The 18,964-nt window shown below is 44.8% G+C and overlaps 1 long non-coding RNA gene across 1 annotated transcript in view; it reads left to right on the top strand.

Moving 5' to 3' along the window:
- The first annotated feature begins 2,493 nt into the window (after positions 1-2,493).
- The window catches only part of LOC143788115 (uncharacterized), a 120,784-nt gene continuing 104,313 nt past the window's right edge, over positions 2,494-18,964 (top strand). The window contains exon 1 of the long non-coding RNA XR_013218561.1: positions 2,494-2,641. This is a non-coding gene — a long non-coding RNA (uncharacterized LOC143788115). The remainder of the gene's footprint in view (positions 2,642-18,964) is intronic.

Below are 18,964 nucleotides of genomic sequence, written 5' to 3'. Positions count from 1 at the left end.
CTTTCAGCGGATTCCGCTGCGGGTTTCCAACAGCACCAATAGGAAACTGCAGTTGGAAACCCGCAGTGGAATCCGCAGAAGAAAAAGGACACAAATCCGCCGAGAGAAGCACCGCCGTTTTCCACTGCGGATTTCCCCGAAAAAGGACCGGAAAAATCCGCAGTGAAAAACGGATCGTGTGAACGTAGCCTTATAGGACTGATATATGATTGATGTAGGATTGATATAGGACTGATATAGGAGTGATAAAGGACTGTTATAGGACTGTTATAAGTCTGATATAGGACTGTTATAGGATTGATATAGGATTGATATAGGACTGTTATAGGATTGATATAGCACTGTTATAGGATTGATATAGAACTGTTATAGGATTGGTATAGGATTGATATAGGATTGATATAGGACTGATGTAGGAGTGATATAGGATTGATATAGGACTGTTATGGGACTGTTATAGGATTGATATAGGACTGATATATGCTTGATATAGGATTGATATAGGACTGTTATAGGACTGTTATAGGCCTGATATAGGACTGAAATAGGACTGATGTAGGATTTATATAGGATTGTTATAGGACTGTTATAGGACCGACATAGGACTGTTATAGGAGTGATATAGGACTGATATAGGACTGTTATAGGATTTATTATAGGAGTGATATAGGATTGATATAGGACTGTTATATGACTGTTATAGGAGTCATATATGATATAGGACTGTTATAGGACTGAAATAGGACTGAAATAGGACTGATGTAGGATTGATGTAGGATTGATATAGTATTGATATAGGACTGTTATAGGATTGATATAGGATTGTTATAGGACTGACAGGACTGAAATAGGACTGATGTAGGATTGATGTAGGATTGATATAGTATTGATATAGGACTGTTATAGGAGTGATATAGGACTGTTATAGGACTGATATAGGACTGATATAGGACTGTTATAGGGCTGATATAGGACTGTTATAGGATTGATATAGGACTGATATAGGACTGTTATAGGGCTGATATAGGGCTGATATAGGGCTGATATAGGACTGTTATAGGTCTGATATAGGACTGTTATAGGATTGATAAAGGACTGATATAGGAGTGATATAGAATTGATATAGGATTGATATAGGATTGATATAGGGTTGTTATAGGAGTGATATAGGACTGTTATAGGACTGACATAGGACTGTTATAGGAGTGATAAAGGACTGATAGGAGTGATATAGGATTGATATAGGATTGATATAGGACTGATATAGGACTGTTATAGGATTGATATAGGACTGTTATAGGATTGATAAAGGACTGATATAGGACTGATCTAGGACTGGCAGGACTGAAATAGGACTGATGTAGGATTGATATAGGATTGATATAGGGTTGTTATAGGAGTGATATAGGACTGTTATAGGACTGACATAGGACTGTTATAGGAGTGATAAAGGACTGATATAGGAGTGATATAGGATTGATATAGGACTGTTATAGGACTGATATAGGACTGATATAGGACTGTTATAGGACTGACATAGGACTGTTATAGGACTGATATATGATAGATATAGGATTGATATACAAATAATATAGGACTGATACGGGGTTATTATGGGATATTATTGATCTAATTATGGAGGTTCTGACAATTCACCACACTCACAATCTGTCAGAGAGCTGCATTCCGATCGGCCCCTTGAAGGGGCTGCTCCACCCTTCCCTGACAGTAGTTTTGGCGCCCCATTGTTACTGGCCCAGATTCAGGGGATATTGTTGGTCCTGTCCGTTGCACACATGAACAGACTGGGCATTATTATCCCTTATTATGAGGTGTCGGACTCCGCCATGCGCTGCACATATCACCACCAGAAGACTAGATTGCTTTTTGCCTCCCTGCTGTGTCTCTGTCCTGATTCAATTCTCTTGTTGGAAAGGCCCCTGAGCCAGAGGCGGTGGGGTCACGGTGCCAATGAGGAGACCCCCATCCACAACATTTAACCCTTTCACTCGGCATCACCGACTGACACCTTCATCTTAATGGTTTAGAGTCCTCGATTTCCAGCACAGTCTTTGGGGGACAGCCTCTCTGCAAATACATTAGGAGAGGTCTCACCAAAAAAACCAGCACCGTTACCTAAACCAACAACCCCATGGAAAATGAGCACTGGATCATTATTATTTGGAAAATAGCTCCACTTTCCATGCTCAACTTTCTATATCACCCCTGACCCAAGAGCAGATGGGGGGCAGCAGCCGTGACGACCTGCGGGGCAACTGTCCATGCGGTACGTCATGTTGTTGGGGTCTTCTATGTGGCTCTAACCTTCGCTGCTGGGATTAGTGCGGATTACGACAGTCGGCCTCATACACAACAGGTTAAACGTTGAACATCCGGAAGTTTCCATTTATCCTTTAATCATCGTCGGCTACGTCTCAGCGACTTCTCGCTAGATCCGAGAAATCAAACACAAATGTGAATATTTCATTTCTCGTGTCTAATGGAGTAAGGAGCTGATTGGAGAAATGCGCAGCAGCGTCTCAGAACGCGCTCTCTGTAGAAATGGTTTTGCATTTGGATTTCATTTGGAGAAAATTGCATCATCTCTGGAATAGGACGAGCAGAGGAGAGCGAGCCGCAGGTAATGGATGAACTGTGAGATGGAAGCGGCTGACATTGAAATGACGAGCACACGCACACGCGGCTTCTAACCTTCTCGTGCGCTTGCAAGATGAGACCAAGGCAATATTAATAACAAGGAAATGGAGAACGAGACTGGGACGGTGCAAAAGAGGGAGGTGGGAGCGGGAGGTGGGGGGCATCGTCAGAGACGCGGATGCTGCTACCAATGTGTCACTGACTGATGAACTCACGCAGGGCTGTGTCCATGCTGACCAAAGGAGAAATGCTGCAAAATGCCCCTCAATAGGTAGACATAGGAACCGCAGGGCTCACAACCTGAGATTACAGGTGGGCATCAGGGGCTCTAATTGGGGCCAGGAATCACTGCTGAGGGTTCCCTACCCGTACAATGTACAATGCTCCTACAACGGGTGAAAGGCGAGGGGCAGAAAACCCTCAACCTTGGCCCACCAATGTGTAAAACGCCTGCTACCCTCCTCATGGTGGGTCCCATTCTGCTCATGAAGATACTTATTCTGCTCATAAAGAGTCAGATTCTGCCCATGGAAGATCTCATTCTGTAAATAAGTAGTCCTATTCAGCCCCTATCCTAAAGGATCTCATTCTGCCCAGGAAGGGGGTCTTAATATGACCATTGATAATCTCATTCTGCTCATAGAGTATCTCAAACTGCCCATAAAGGGTATTATTCTGTCCATCAAAAGTCTCATTATGCCCATGGAGGATCTCATTTTGCCCATGAAGGGTCTTATTCTGTCCAAGAAGGGTCTCATCATGCCTACAAAGTGTCTTATTATGCTGATGACCCCATGAGGAGTCCATAAGACTCCATAAAGAGATGGACTGTAGCCATCTTGGTGAGGCCTAATAGAAGTTTCTCACGAACTGTCCCCAAATATGAAAGGACTGTGATTTGATTTTAACTGTCTAGTTTTGTGTCAACGGGGTTCATGTCCTGTAATCTAAGGCTGATGAAGCCACAAATCCGACAATAGTGGGGGTTTATGTGGCCCTGAAGGAGGCTCAGTAGAAGGATTGTCTTCTTTCCGAAACTGGTGTCAATGTAATGAAAATCCTGTAACAAGAAACAATTGATTTGGAGGAAGAGGTGGGTGCTGGGCAGAGACAAGCGGGCTTCCATGTATCAGGGTAATCTATATATGTCACTGCTTCTTCCCGCCTACACTAAACTAACAAACCCAGCAGCCGTGTCCCCTCGAGCTAGTCATTTCTTATTCATTTGACCTAACCCATTATACAACCTGCTCCCCAGCGATCCGCGCTAAATAAGCAGGATGTACCATTCTACGGGAACACAAGTATTCATGATGGCTTCTGCAGGAGGGTACAGCACAATGCCAGGGCTGCTCCCATGTGGCACATGTGGTGGACCAAGAATACCACAAACTCCGAAGATGACGAAAGAGTTCCTGGCATCCAGGCAGGTGCCCACCAATAGGTTATTCCACGTATAGATTATCCCACCCATAGGTTATTCCACCTATATGTTAGCCAACCTATACATTATCCCACCTATATATTATCCCACCTAGAGGTCTTCCTACCTATACGTTATCCCACCTATACGTTATCCCACCTGTATGCTATCCTACCTATACATTATCCCACCTATGTTAACCCACCAATAGATTATTATATATTATATAGAAAACTCTTTTTTACGGATTCGGTGAAGCTGGACATTCTCTTCTTTTTTGAATAGATTATCCCACCTATACGTTGTCCCACCTATAGATTATCCCAGCTATACGTTATCCTACCTATAAGTTATCTTACCTATATGTTATGCCAAGTATATGTCGTCCCACCTATATGTTATCCCACCTATACGTTATCCCACCTATAGGTTATCCCACGTATACGTTATTCCACCTGTATGTAATGCATAGTATATGTCATCCCATGTATACGTTATAACACCTGTATGTTATGCCAAGTATATGTCATCCCACCTACACGTTATCCCACCATTAGATTATCCCACCTATACGCTATCCCACCTATACGTTATCCACCTATACGTTATCCACCAATAGATTATCCCACCTATACGTTGTCCCACCTATAGATTATCCCAGCTATACGTTATCCTACCTATAAGTTATCAAACCTATATGTTATGCCAAGTATATGTCGTCCCACCTATAAATTATCGCACCTATACGTTATTCAACCTGTATGTAATGCAGTATATAGTATATGTCATCCCACGTATACATTATAACACCTATATGTTATGCCAAGTATATGTCATCCCACCTACACATTATCCCACCTATGTTATCCTACCTATACGCTATCCTACCTATACATTATCCCACCTGTATGTTATCCCACCTATACTTTATCCCACCTATATGTTACCCACCTATACGTTATCCCACCTATACGTTATCCCACCTGTATGTTATCCCACCTATACGTTATCCCACCTGTACGCTATCTGTTGTGATCCTAGTGGTAGAGGATCTCAGAAGTTCCAGCTAAGTCCGCAAACACAATATCTAGCTCATAGGGAGGTGGTAACTAGGCTGACCGAATATCTGATCCTAACACAACAACTAACAGTAGCCGGGGAACGTACCTACGTTGATTCTAGACGTCTCGCACCAGCCGGAGAACTAACTAACCCTTTCAGAGAAAATAAGACCTCACTTGCCTCCAGAGAAGGGACCCCAAAGGTATGATACAAGCCCCCAACAAATAATAACGGTGAGGTAAGAAGAAAAGACAAACGTAAGTATGAACTAGATTTAGCAAAGTGAGGCCCACTAACTAATAGCAGAAAATAGAAAGAGAGCTTATGCGGTCAGCAAAAAACCCTACCAAAATATCCACGCTGACTATCCAAGAACCCCCGCACCGACTAACGGTGTGGGGGGAGAATATCAGCCCCCTAGAGCTTCCAGCAAAAATCAGGAATCACATTGTAACAAGCTGGAACAAAATAGCAGTAATGCGGATAAACAAAAATAAGGAAGCAGGACTTAGCTTATCTTGCAAAAAGCAGGAGACCAGGAGACAGGAGCCAAAAGGTACAAACCTGGAGAAAGGCAATCCAAGTGTCATACCACTAGTGATCACAAGAGGGAGCCAAAAAATACAATTCACAACAGTACCCCCCCTTTAAGGAGGGGTCACCGAACCCTCACCAAGACCACCAGGGCTATGAGGATGAGCCGCGTGAAAAGCACGAACCAAATCGGCCGCATGAACATCAGAGGCGACCACCCAGGAATTATCCTCCTGACCATAGCCCTTCCATTTGACCAGATACTGAAGCCTCCGTCTAGAGAGACGAGAATCCAAGATCTTCTCCACCACGTACTCCAACTCGCCCTCAACCAAGACCGGAGCAGGAGGGTCAACAGCAGGAACCACAGGCACAACATACCGCCGCAACAAAGACCTATGGAACACATTGTGAATGGCAAACGACACCGGAAGATCCAAACGAAAAGAAACCGGATTAAGGATTTCCAAAATTTTATACGGACCAATAAAGCGAGGCTTAAACTTAGGAGAGGAAACCTTAAGAGGGACATACCGAGAAGACAACCAAACCAAATCCCCAACACGAAGTCGGGGACCCACACCGCGGCGGCGGTTGGCAAAACGCTGAGCCTTCTCCTGTGACAATTTCAAGTTGTCCACCACATGACTCCAAATCTGCTGCAATCTATCCACCACAGAATCCACCCCAGGACAGTCAGAAGATTCAACATGACCCGAGGAAAAACGAGGATGAAAACCAGAGTTGCAGAAAAATGGCGAAACCAAAGTAGCGGAACTAGCCCGATTATTGAGGGCAAACTCAGCCAATGGCAAGAAGGTCACCCAATCATCCTGATCCGCAGAAACAAAACATCTTAAATAAGCCTCCAGCGTCTGATTAGTTCGCTCCGTTTGGCCATTAGTCTGAGGATGAAAGGCAGATGAGAATGACAAATCAATGCCCATCTTAGCACAAAAAGATCGCCAGAACCTGGACACAAACTGGGATCCTCTGTCAGACACGATATTCTCAGGAATGCCGTGCAAGCGAACCACATTCTGAAAGAACAAAGGAACCAGATCGGAAGAGGAAGGCAACTTAGGCAAGGGCACCAAATGGACCATCTTGGAAAAGCGATCACACACCACCCAGATGACAGACATACCTTGAGACACCGGAAGATCTGAAATGAAATCCATGGAAATGTGTGTCCAGGGCCTCTTCGGGACTGGCAAGGGCAAAAGCAACCCGCTGGCACGAGAACAGCAAGGCTTAGCCCGAGCACAAATCCCACAGGACTGCACAAAAGAACGCACATCCCGCGACAAGGAAGGCCACCAAAAGGACCTAGCTACCAAATCTCTGGTACCAAAAATCCCAGGATGCCCTGCCAACACCGAGGAATGAACCTCAGAGATAGCTCTGCTGGTCCATTTATCAGGAACAAACAGTCTATCAGGTGGGCAAGAGTCAGGTCTACCAGCCTGAAATCTCTGCAACACACGTCGCAAATCAGGAGAAATGGCCGACAAAATCACTCCCTCTTTAAGAATACCAGCTGGCTCTGAGACTCCCGGAGAGTCAGGCACAAAACTCCTAGAAAGAGCATCCGCCTTCACATTCTTCGAACCAGGCAGGTATGAGACCACAAAGTCAAAACGGGAGAAAAACAATGACCAACGAGCCTGTCTAGGATTCAGGCGCTTAGCAGACTCGAGATAGATCAAATTTTTGTGATCAGTCAAGACCACCACACGATGCCTAGCTCCCTCGAGCCAATGACGCCACTCCTCAAATGCCCACTTCATGGCCAACAACTCCCGATTACCCACATCATAGTTCCGCTCCGCAGGCGAAAACTTCCTAAAAAAAAAAGCACAAGGTCTCATCACAGAACAACCAGAGCCTTTCTGCGACAAAACAGCCCCTGCACCGATCTCAGAAGCGTCCACTTCAACCTGAAAGGGAAGTGAAACATCAGGCTGTCACAAAACAGGCGCCGAAGTAAACCGGCGCTTCAGCTCCCGGAAAGCCTCTACGGCTGCCGGAGCCCAATTAGCCACATCAGAACCTTTCTTGGTCATATCCGTCAAAGGTTTCACAACGCTAGAGAAATTAGCAATAAAACGACGGTAGAAATTAGCAAAACCCAAGAATTTCTGAAGACTCTTAACGGACGTAGGTTGGGTCCAATCATGAATAGCTCGGACCTTGACTGGGTCCATCTCCACTGTAGAAGGGGAGAAAATGAAACCCAGAAAGGAAACCTTCTGCACTCCAAAGAGACACTTTGAGCCCTTCACAAACAAAGCATTATCATGCAAAACCTGATACACCATCCTGACTTGCTTTACATGAGAATCCCAATCATCAGAAAAAACCAGAATATCATCCAGATAAACAATCATAAATTTATCTAGATACTTCCGGAACTTCAGAAGGAGTAGAAGAAGCAATAGACACCGACGGGGAATCGCAATGAATTCCCTGACAACCCCAACTTGACACAGACATTGCCTTCCAATCTAAGACTGGATTATGGGTCTGTAACCATGGCAGACCTAAAACGACCAAATCATGCATCTTATGCAGAACAAGAAAACGAATCACCTCCCGATGTTCAGGAGTCATGCACATGGTCACTTGTGTCCAATACTGCGGTTTATTCTCCGCCAATGGCGTAGCATCAATTCCTCTAAGAGGAATGGAATTTTTTAAAGGCTCCAGGACAAAACCACAGCGCTTGGCAAACGACAAGTCCATAAGACTCAGGGCAGCACCTGAATCCACAAGTGCCATAGCAGGGTAGGAAGACAATGAGCAAATTAGAGTTACAGACAAAATAAACTTAGGATTTAAATTACCAATGGTGACAGGACTAATCATCTTTGTTAGGCGCTTAGAGCATGCTGAGATAACATGTGTAGAATCACCACAGTAAAAACATAACCCATTCTGACGTCTATGATTTCGTCGTTCAGCTCTAGTCTGAATTCTATCACATAACATTGAGTCAGGTGCCTGTTCAGACAGCACTGCCAGAGGATTAGCAGATTTGCGCTCCCGCAAACGCCGATCTATCTGAATGGCCAGAGCCATAGAATCACTCAGACTTGTAGGAATGGTAAAACCCACCATCACATTCTTAATGGCTTCAGAAAGGCCATTTCTGAAAATTGCGGCTAGAGCACACTCATTCCATTGAGTGAGCACGGACCACTTCCGAAATTTTTGGCAATACACTTCAGCCTCATCCTGGCCCTGAGAGATAGCCAGCAACGCTTTTTCTGCCTGAATTTCAAGATTGGGCTCCTCATAAAGTAATCCGAGCGCCAGAAAAAACGCATCAATATTTGCCAATGCCGGATCTCCTGGCGCCAATGCAAAAGCCCAATCCTGAGGGTCGCCACGCAAGAAAGAGATAACAATTTTAACTTGCTGAGCTGAGTCTCCAGACGAACGCGGTCTCAAAGATAGAAATAATTTACAATTATTCCTAAAATTCCTAAATTTAAATCGATCACTAGAGAAAAGCTCAGGAATAGGTATCTTAGGCTCTGACATAGGACTACTAGTAACAAAATCCTGAATGCCCTGCACTCTTGCAGCAAGCTGATCCACACTAGTAATCAGAGTCTGAACATTCATGTCTGCAGCAGAGCTTCAAGCCACTCAGAGAAAAAAGGGAAGAAGAGAAAAAAAAAACAAAAAAAAAAAAACTCAGAACTTCTTTTCTTTTAATCCCGCTTCAGCAATGCATTAATGGCCTGGAATACTGTTATGATCCTAGTGGTAGAGGATCTCAGAAGTTCCAGCTAAGTCCGCAAACACAATATCTAGCTCATAGGGAGGTGGTAACTAGGCTGACCGAATATCTGATCCTAACACAACAACTAACAGTAGCCGGGGAACGTACCTACGTTGATTCTAGACATCTCGCACCAGCCGGAGAACTAACTAACCCTTTCAGAGAAAATAAGACCTCACTTGCCTCCAGAGAAGGGACCCCAAAGGTATGATACAAGCCCCCAACAAATAATAACGGTGAGGTAAGAAGAAAAGACAAACGTAAGTATGAACTAGATTTAGCAAAGTGAGGCCCACTAATTAATAGCAGAAAATAGAAAGAGAACTTATGCGGTCAGCAAAAAACCCTACCAAAATATCCACGCTGACTATCCAAGAACCCCCGCACCGACTAACGGTGTGGGGGGAGAATATCAGCCCCCTAGAGCTTCCAGCAAAAATCAGGAATCACATTGTAACAAGCTGGAACAAAATAGCAGTAATGCGGATAAACAAAAATAAGGAAGCAGGACTTAGCTTATCTTGCAAAAAGCAGGAGACCAGGAGACAGGAGCCAAAAGACTTAGACTGATTACATCGATTCCAGGCACTAGACTGAGTTTCCAGGAAGACTAAATAGGAACACCCAAGGCCTAACGACCCAGGTGGGTACAAACCTGGAGAAAGGCAATCCAAGTGTCATACCACTAGTGATCACAAGAGGGAGCCAAAAAATACAATTCACAACAGCTATCCTACCTATACATTATCCCACCTATGTTACCCACCTATACGTTATCCCACCTATACGTTATCCCACCTATACGTTATCGCACCTATGTTATCCCACCAATAGATTATCCGACCTATACGTTATCCTACCTATATGTTATGCCAAGTGTATGTCGACCCACCTATGTTACCCCACATATAGATTATCCCACCTATACATTATTCCACCTATATGTAATGCCTAGTATATGTAATCCCACGTATACGTTAAACACCTATATGTTATGCCAAGTATATGTCATCCCACCTACACTTTATCCCACCTATATTATCCTACCTATACATTATCCCACCTATACGTTATCCCACCTGTATGTTATCCCACCTATACGCTATCCCACCTATACATTATCCCACCTATAGATTATCCCACCTATGTTACCCACCTATACGTTATCCCACGTATACATTATTCCACCTATATGTAATGCCTAGTATGTGATTCCATCTATACGTTATCCCACCTATATGTTATGCCAAGTATATATTGTCCCACCTATACGTTATCCCACCTAAATGTTATCCTACCTATACGCTATCCCACCTATACATTATCCCACCTATATGTTATCCCACCTATACTTTATTCCACCTGTTATCCCACCTATACGCTATCCCTCCTATATATTATACCACCTATAGGTTATCCCACCTGTATGATATCCCTCCTATACGTTATCCCTCCTATATGTTATCCCACCTATATGTTATTCCACCTACATGCAATGCCTGGTATATGTCATCCCACCTATACGTTATTCACCTATATGTTATCCCACTTATATGTTATCCCACCTATGTTATCCTACCTATACGCTATCCCACCTATACGCTATCCCACCTATAGGTTATCCCACCTATACGCTATCCCACCTATACGCTATCCCACCTATACATTATCCCACCTATACGTTATCCCACCTATAGATTATCCCACCATTAGATTATCCCACCTATACGCTATCCCACCTATAGATTATCCCACCTATACGTTATCCCTCCTATGTTATCCCACCTATGTTATTCCACCTACATGTAATGCCTAGTATATGTAATCCCACCTATACGTTATCCCAGCTATACATTATCCCACCTATATGTTATCCCACCTATAGGTTATCCCAACTATATGTTATCCCACCTATATGCTATCCCACCTATACGTTATCCCACCTATATATTATGCCACCTATAGATTACCCCACCTATAGGTTACCCCACCTATACAATATACCTCCTATACGCTATCCTACCTATACATTATCCCACCTATATGTTATCCCACCTATACGTTATCTCACCTGTATGTTATCCGACCTATACACTATCCCACCTATACATTATCCCACCTGTTACCCACCAATATGTTATACCACCTATAGATTATCCCACCTATAGGTTATCCCACCTATACGATGTCCCTCCAATAAGCTATCCCACCTATATGTTATCCCACCTATACGTTATCCCACCTATACGTTATCCCACCTGTTATCCCACCTACAGGTTATCCCACCTATACATTATCCCACCTATAGATTATCCCACCTATACGTTATCCCACATATATATTATACCATCTATAGATTATCCCACCTATACGTTATCCTACCTATACGTTATCCCACCTATATGTTATGCCAAGTATATGTCATCCCCCTTTACTTTATTCCACCTATATGTGTGTTATACCACCTATATGTTATCCTACCTATACGCTATCCTTCCTATACGTTATCCCAACTATAAGTTATGGCAAGAATATGTCATCCCACCAATAGATTATCCCACCTATGCGTTATCCCACCTATTCGTTATCGCACCTATTTCATCCCACCAATAGATTATCCCACCTATACGTTATCCCACATATACGTTATTCCACCTATACGTTATTCCACCTATACGTTATCCCACCTATATGTCATCCCACCTATATGTTATCCCATCGATATGTTATCTCACTGTAGCTGCACGTTGCCCCCAATTCCACAACTGGGGACACTATGAATTTTCCAAGAAGCACTTTACCCGGCTCCAGCCATCACGCTCTTCCTCCGCTAACGCCTTTAGCAGATGTCTTAATAATCCAGATGAAAAATGAGCCATCAAGTAATATGGATTAACTCGGCTGGACTGTAATACTTAGCATAATGAGATTTGATCCGCCACAGATGCAGTGTTTGACTTGATTACGTGTTGAGTTTGGAAAACCTGTTAATTAGGATCTGATAATTGCATAAACTAAACATGCTGCTCAGACATAAAGCAAAATATCCAAAGAGCCCTAAGGCCATGTTCACACTTTGCGGTTTTTACCGCGGAACCGCGGCGATTTTGATGCTGCGGGTCCGCAGCAGTTTCCATGGCGTTTCCATTTACATGTAAACCCTATGGAAACCGCAAACCGCAGTGCACATGCTGCGGGAAAAACCGCGCAGAAACGCAGCGGTTTACAACCCGCAGCATGTCACTTCTTTGTGCAGAATCGCTGCGATTCTGCACCCATAGGAATGCATTGAACCGCTTACTTCCCGCATGGGGCTGTGCCCACGTTGCGGGAAGTAAGCGGTTAATGTGCGGGTGGTACCCGGGGTGGAGGAGAGGAGACTCTCCTCCAGGCCCTGGGAACCATATTTGGGGTAAAAAAAAGAATAAAAATAAAAAATAATGTTATACTCACCTCTCAGCGCTGCACGCGGCCGGCCGGTCAGAGTTGCTGTGCGAGCAGGACCTGCGGTGACGTCGCAGTCACGTGACCGTGATGACGCCGCGGTCACATGACCGTGACGTCACGAAGGTCCTTCTCGGCACAGCATCTTTGGAACCGGAGCGCTGCGTGCAGCGCCGAGGAGATCGGGACGTCAGAGGGTGAGTATAACCAATTTTTATTATTTTTAACATTACTATTGATGCTGTATATTGCTGCATATGCAGCATCAATAGTATAGGAGTAATCCCGCAGCGGAAACCGCGGAACAAACCGAAATAAATCTGCAGGGATAACCGCAGTGGTTTTGCCCTGCAGATTTATCAATTCCGCTGCAGGAGAACCCGCAGAGCACGCCGCAAAGTGTGAACGTGGCCTAACTGCTGCAAAGCGGCCATGAGGCCCTTGAATCCGGAGAAACAAGGCGCACACTGATCTCTGCAGTCCAACCTCAGATGACAGGAAAGTCTTCAGAAGTTACTAGAGATTTACTAGATATTGTAGGTGGACAGAACCATCGCAGCAAACATTGCTCTGCTCATTGAATTCTGGTCATCCTGTCTAAACAGCCAATCGGCGGTCATTTAGCATCCATGCTCGGCTTGTCTTACCCATAAACTGCAGTCTGTACATCAGAACCAGTCAGATTGTCTGACATCTCTTGAAAATGACCGATTGACCACCAAATACCCCCATTAAGGCAAGAAAGCTCCTACAATCCACTATGATCAGCTGGACAGTCTGCTCTGCTCCTCTACTGATAAACACATAGTGACACGAGACATTACCTGCTCACGAGTCACAACAGCCTTGCGAATCACAAAAGCTTCACGAGTCCCAAATGCCTCATTATTCACAAAAGCTTCATGAGTCACATCAGTCTAGTGGGTCACAACAGCCTCACGAGTCACAAAAGCTTCATGATTCACAACAGCTTCACGAGTCACAACAGTCTAGTGGGTCAAAACAGCCTCAAGAGTCACAACAGCCTAGCGAGTCACAAAAGCTTCACGAGTCACAAAAGCTTCACGAGTCACAAAAGCTTCACGAGTCACAACAGGCTCATGAGTCACAACAGCCTAGCGAGTCACTACAGCCTCATGAGTCACAACAGCCTCATGATTCATAACAGCTTCACGAGACACATCAGCCTCATGATTCACAAAAGCTTCACGAGTCACAACAGCCTCATGAGTCACAACAGCCTAGCGAGTCACAACAGCCTCATGATTCATAACAGCTTCACGAGACACATCAGCCTCATGATTCACCAAAGCTTCACGAGTCACAACAGCCTCATGAGTCACAACAGCCTAGCAAGGCACAACAGCCTCATAAATCACAATGGCCTCATGAGTCACAACAGCCTAGGGAGTCACAACAGCCTAGGGAATCACAACAGCCTCATGTTTCACAAAAGCTTCACGAGTCGCAACAGCCTACCGAGTCACAACAGACTCATGAGTCACAACAGCCTACCGAGTCACAACAGCCTCATGAGTCACAACAGCCTAGGGAGTCACAACAGCCTCATGAGTCACAATAGCCTAGAAAGTCACAACAGCCTCATGAGTCACAACAGCCTCATGATTCACAAAACCTTCATGAGTCACAACAGCCTCATGAGTCACAACAGCCTCATGAGTCAGAACAGACTCACGAGTCACAACAGCCTCACGAGTCACATCAGCCTCACTAATCACAAAAGCCTCACGAGTCACAACAGCCTTATGAGTCACAACAGCCTCATGAGTCACAACAGCCTCATGAGTCACAACAGCCTAGCGAGTCACAACAGAATCATGACTCACAACAGCTTCACGAGTCACAACAGCCTCATGATTCAGAACAGCTTAACAAATCATAGCAGCCTCATGAGTAGAGATGAGCGAATATGTTCAGAAAATTATCGCCAAACATAAATTCGGCACGAATATTGCACATTCGTGATCGTAAAATCGGTAACAATGGGTAACATTTGGTAAAAGAGAGGGAAAATATTTGTGTTGCCACAAAAATATTTTCAGCACTTTATCAGCGATAATGGTGGTGTTTTCCGAGCATTTGTCACGTGTTTGATGACGGGAGGAGGTTTGTCACAGGGTCCTACTCCGGTATCACACAATCAACAGAGCAAGAGAATAGTGAACAATTCCAGAACCTTTATTTAGGCAAAAACACGAAAGGTCCATATAATCCACCACACAAAGGATAAAATAGTCCAGAACACAAATGCAGTTCAGTAACAGGATAAAAGTCCAACAATCCAGCAGACAGAGGATAAAAAATGTTAGAAACAAAAACTCAGGTCCCGAGACCATACTCATAAATTGGTCCTGTCAACTGTTGACAAAACTCTATGGAATTTTACCTTGAGATACTTCCCATTATATAGCCAACCACAAGAAAAATGAAGTATAACACCTCAAATTTATCCATAAAATAATTCATTTATTTCATATACTAAAAAGAACAAAATATAGTATAACAATAGAAATATCATATACAGAGATATTCGAATAAAAGGAAAAGGTGCACCACAATACCCACTAACACATTAATGGAGGGGAGGAGGACATGAGTTCTAACAATAGTAGTAGTAGGTCCCTGTATTTACTCATTAGAGCCAAAAAATGCCAGTGCTAAATATCAAACAGAGAATTACCACGCATCTCCTAATGCTGCGGACACATGTCAGGGCAATATCCCGCAATCTGGTGACCCATAGTCCTATCTATGAAGCAAAGCTTGTTATCCTCATGAAAAGATCTTACCCTTCTCCGTCTCCATCAGTGATAAAACACGCCCCAACGCGCGTTTCGCCCTCGGCTTCCTCGGGGGGCCCGCGTGGTAATTCTCTGTTTGATATTTAGCACTGGCATTTTTTGGCTCTAATGAGTAAATACAGGGACCTACTACTACTATTGTTAGAACTCATGTCCTCCTCCCCTCCATTAATGTGTTAGTGGGTATTGTGGTGCACCTTTTCCTTTTATTCGAATATCTCTGTATATGATATTTCTATTGTTATACTATATTTTGTTCTTTTTAGTATATTAAATAAATGAATTATTTTATGGATAAATTTGAGGTGTTATACTTCATTTTTCTTGTGGTTAGAGGATAAAAAATGGTCCATATGCTTCCCCTTCTCTCTGACATGCTGTGTTCACCTCATTCCACACAAGACTGATCTGTTTCTCACCTCCCTGATATTTACAAGTCCCTCTCCTCATTCACAGGTCAGGAGGGGGAAGGTCTCAGGGGCTCATTGTTTCAACAAGCTACAGTAGGTCAACATGTCATTAGCATATTAGCAAACAACATTATTCACTGACCCTGTGGAGAGATAACAATACAGAACTGTGGGGAGAATATCAGATGGCAAATAACAACTCATCCTACAAGAGAACACCATGAAAATAAGTAAAATAGAAACATACACAAAATGATACCCACATAACATATCCCACCATCACAAGGTTGAAGAGCTCAGAGGCGCGGCATTCTTTGAAGTGCAGCAGCATTTTTCCCCTAACTTTATGTGTGGACATTGCAGATAGCCAATCAGGGTGCAAGAAACACCCTCAATGTCCTGACACCACAGCTTGTGTCATTGGCTGCTGAAATCACATTTCCCTCACCATATAAATAGCGGACATTTGGTTTTAGCACAATTTTGACACTGATACAGCGTAGAGAGGCTGCTCCTGATGTTGCCACTGTTAACAGCGAGATTTCAGCTATTTAGTTAGGTGGTTGTATATCAGTTAGATAGTGTAGCTAGATCCAGTGCGGATGTAAAATTTACCTTCCGTATTTTTTTTTTGGGGGGAGTGGTCATTTCTAATGGGTCTCAGACAAAGTCGGCAGGGCAGAAGTCCTACAAGTGTGTTGTGCACTGCTTCTGTTATGCTCTGTGCACGAGTATAGCATATTAAATAATATTTTTTCACTAACTAAATGTGAAAAAGCCTGCTGTACCCCACCTTATCATTTATTGCTGTGGTGATATGAAACTGTCTTCAGACCTAAAGCACATTACAAAAAAAGAAGAATTTTTTCTGTTGATGAATGTAATATAGCCCACCGTATCACACATTGTCTTGTTGTGGCAGTGATAAACGCATATAAAAAAAATTATAATTTTTTATGCTGATGAATGTGATACAGACTGTAACGCTCACGCCCTAACTGGTTGGCGCGAGCGTGGGGGGTGTGGCCCCACTGTGCCACAAACCAGACTTCCCTGGGAGGGGCGTGACTAAGCAGCTACCTTGGTGTTCACTGGAGCCTCTGATGGTGAGGTCAGGCTTGTGCGGCAGGTAGCTGCCAGCTACCACTCCAGGGTAGAGTCTGGCTGTGGCTGCTGATTCCACTGGGGGACGGAACACTGACAGGCAGGCTGGACAGGCGGGCATGGCTGGCACTCTGGCAGGACAGGCAGGCATGGCTGGCACTCTGGCAGGACAGGCAGGCATGGCTTGCACTCTGGTAGGACAGGGAGGCACGGCTGGCACTCTGGCAGGACAGGCGGGCACGGCTGAGACACTGGCAGACAGGCGGACACTGCTAAGACACTGGCAAGCAGGCACAGCTAATGGGACTAGAACCGGTACGGGTAAGACAGGAACATAGACAAGTATGCGTAGTATATGGAGGCAGGTAGGGAGTCTGGGACCTGTTCACACTGGAGTAGAAGGTACAGATTCAGGGAGGACAGGAACATGGACTGGTATGAGAGATATATGGGAACAGGTAGGGACCTGTTCAGACTGCAGGACAAAGACCTGCGAGGTGCGGAACAACAGCGGAGCAGAACCGCAAGGAGCGAAGCAGGGCAAAACCGCAAGGAGCAGAGCAGGGAAGAACTGCAAGGAGTGGAGCAGGGCAGAACCACATGGAGCGGAGCAGAGCAGAACCGCAGAGCACGGAGCAAGGCAGAACCACAAGAAGAGGAGCAAGGCAGAACCGCAAGGCGTGGAGCAAGGCAGAACCGCAAGGCGCAGAGCAAGGCATAACTGCAAACAGAGGAGCAAGGCAGAACTTCAGAGTGCGGAGCGAGAGCAGGATGGAATTGCAGACCGCTGAGCAAGAGCAGGACGGAACCGCAGAGCACGGAGCGAGAGCAGGATGGAACCGCAGAGCACAGAGCAAGAACAGGACGGAACACCAAGCGGAGCCGGGTGCAGCACGGAGCCAAGAGCAGAGCGGAGCCACAAGGAGCGGAACCGAGAGCAGAGCATAGCAAAGCCGCAGGGTGTGGTGAGCAGAGCAGAAGTAAACAAGAGAAAGCGGAGCATAGAAATACACCCAGCAGTGTAGGGAAGGCTACAGACAAGGTTACAAGGTGACACAGGTATAGGACTGAGTTCAGACTAGGTCAGGTTCAGGAACAGGATTAGATACAAGAGTAGGACACAGTACAGACAAGAATGGACATGGGAACAGATACTGGGCAAGGACACAGCCCTGAGTATGCAGCCCTCAGGGAGGCGGAAACAAAACATACAAAGCACAGTAACAGGTCTGGGTATGCAGCCCCCAGAGAAGGCAGAAACAGAACATACAAATCACAGAAACAGGTCTTGGTATGCAGCCCCCAGGGAAGGCAGAGACAGGACAGGACCTGGCAACTCAGCAACAAAGTACAGACTGACAGAGAATGTTGCTCAGGCCCCACCCTAGCGGTGGGGATGTCTTAGGCTATGTTCACACGCTGCGGTTTTTGCTGCGGATCCACAGCGGATTTGCAGCTGCGGATCCGCAGACGTTTTCCATGCAGGGTACAGTACCATGTTACCCTATGGAAAACCAAATCCACTGTTCCCACGTTCCTTTTTTCCGCTGGAAAATCCGCGCTGATTTTCTGCGGAAAAAAAGAAGTAGCATGTCACTTCTTTCTGCGGATTCCACAACTGTTTTCCACCTGCACCAATAGGAAAGTGCAGTTGGAAAACCGCAGTGGAATCTGCAGGAGAAACCGCACAAAAAACCGCAGGGAAATCCACCGCGGT

Source organism: Ranitomeya variabilis, chromosome 8 (genome assembly GCF_051348905.1).
Source record: "Ranitomeya variabilis isolate aRanVar5 chromosome 8, aRanVar5.hap1, whole genome shotgun sequence".
Taxonomy (NCBI): Eukaryota; Metazoa; Chordata; class Amphibia; order Anura; family Dendrobatidae; genus Ranitomeya; species Ranitomeya variabilis.
Note: the sequence above shows the minus strand (reverse complement) of the source record. Positions and strands in the feature narration are given on the sequence as shown.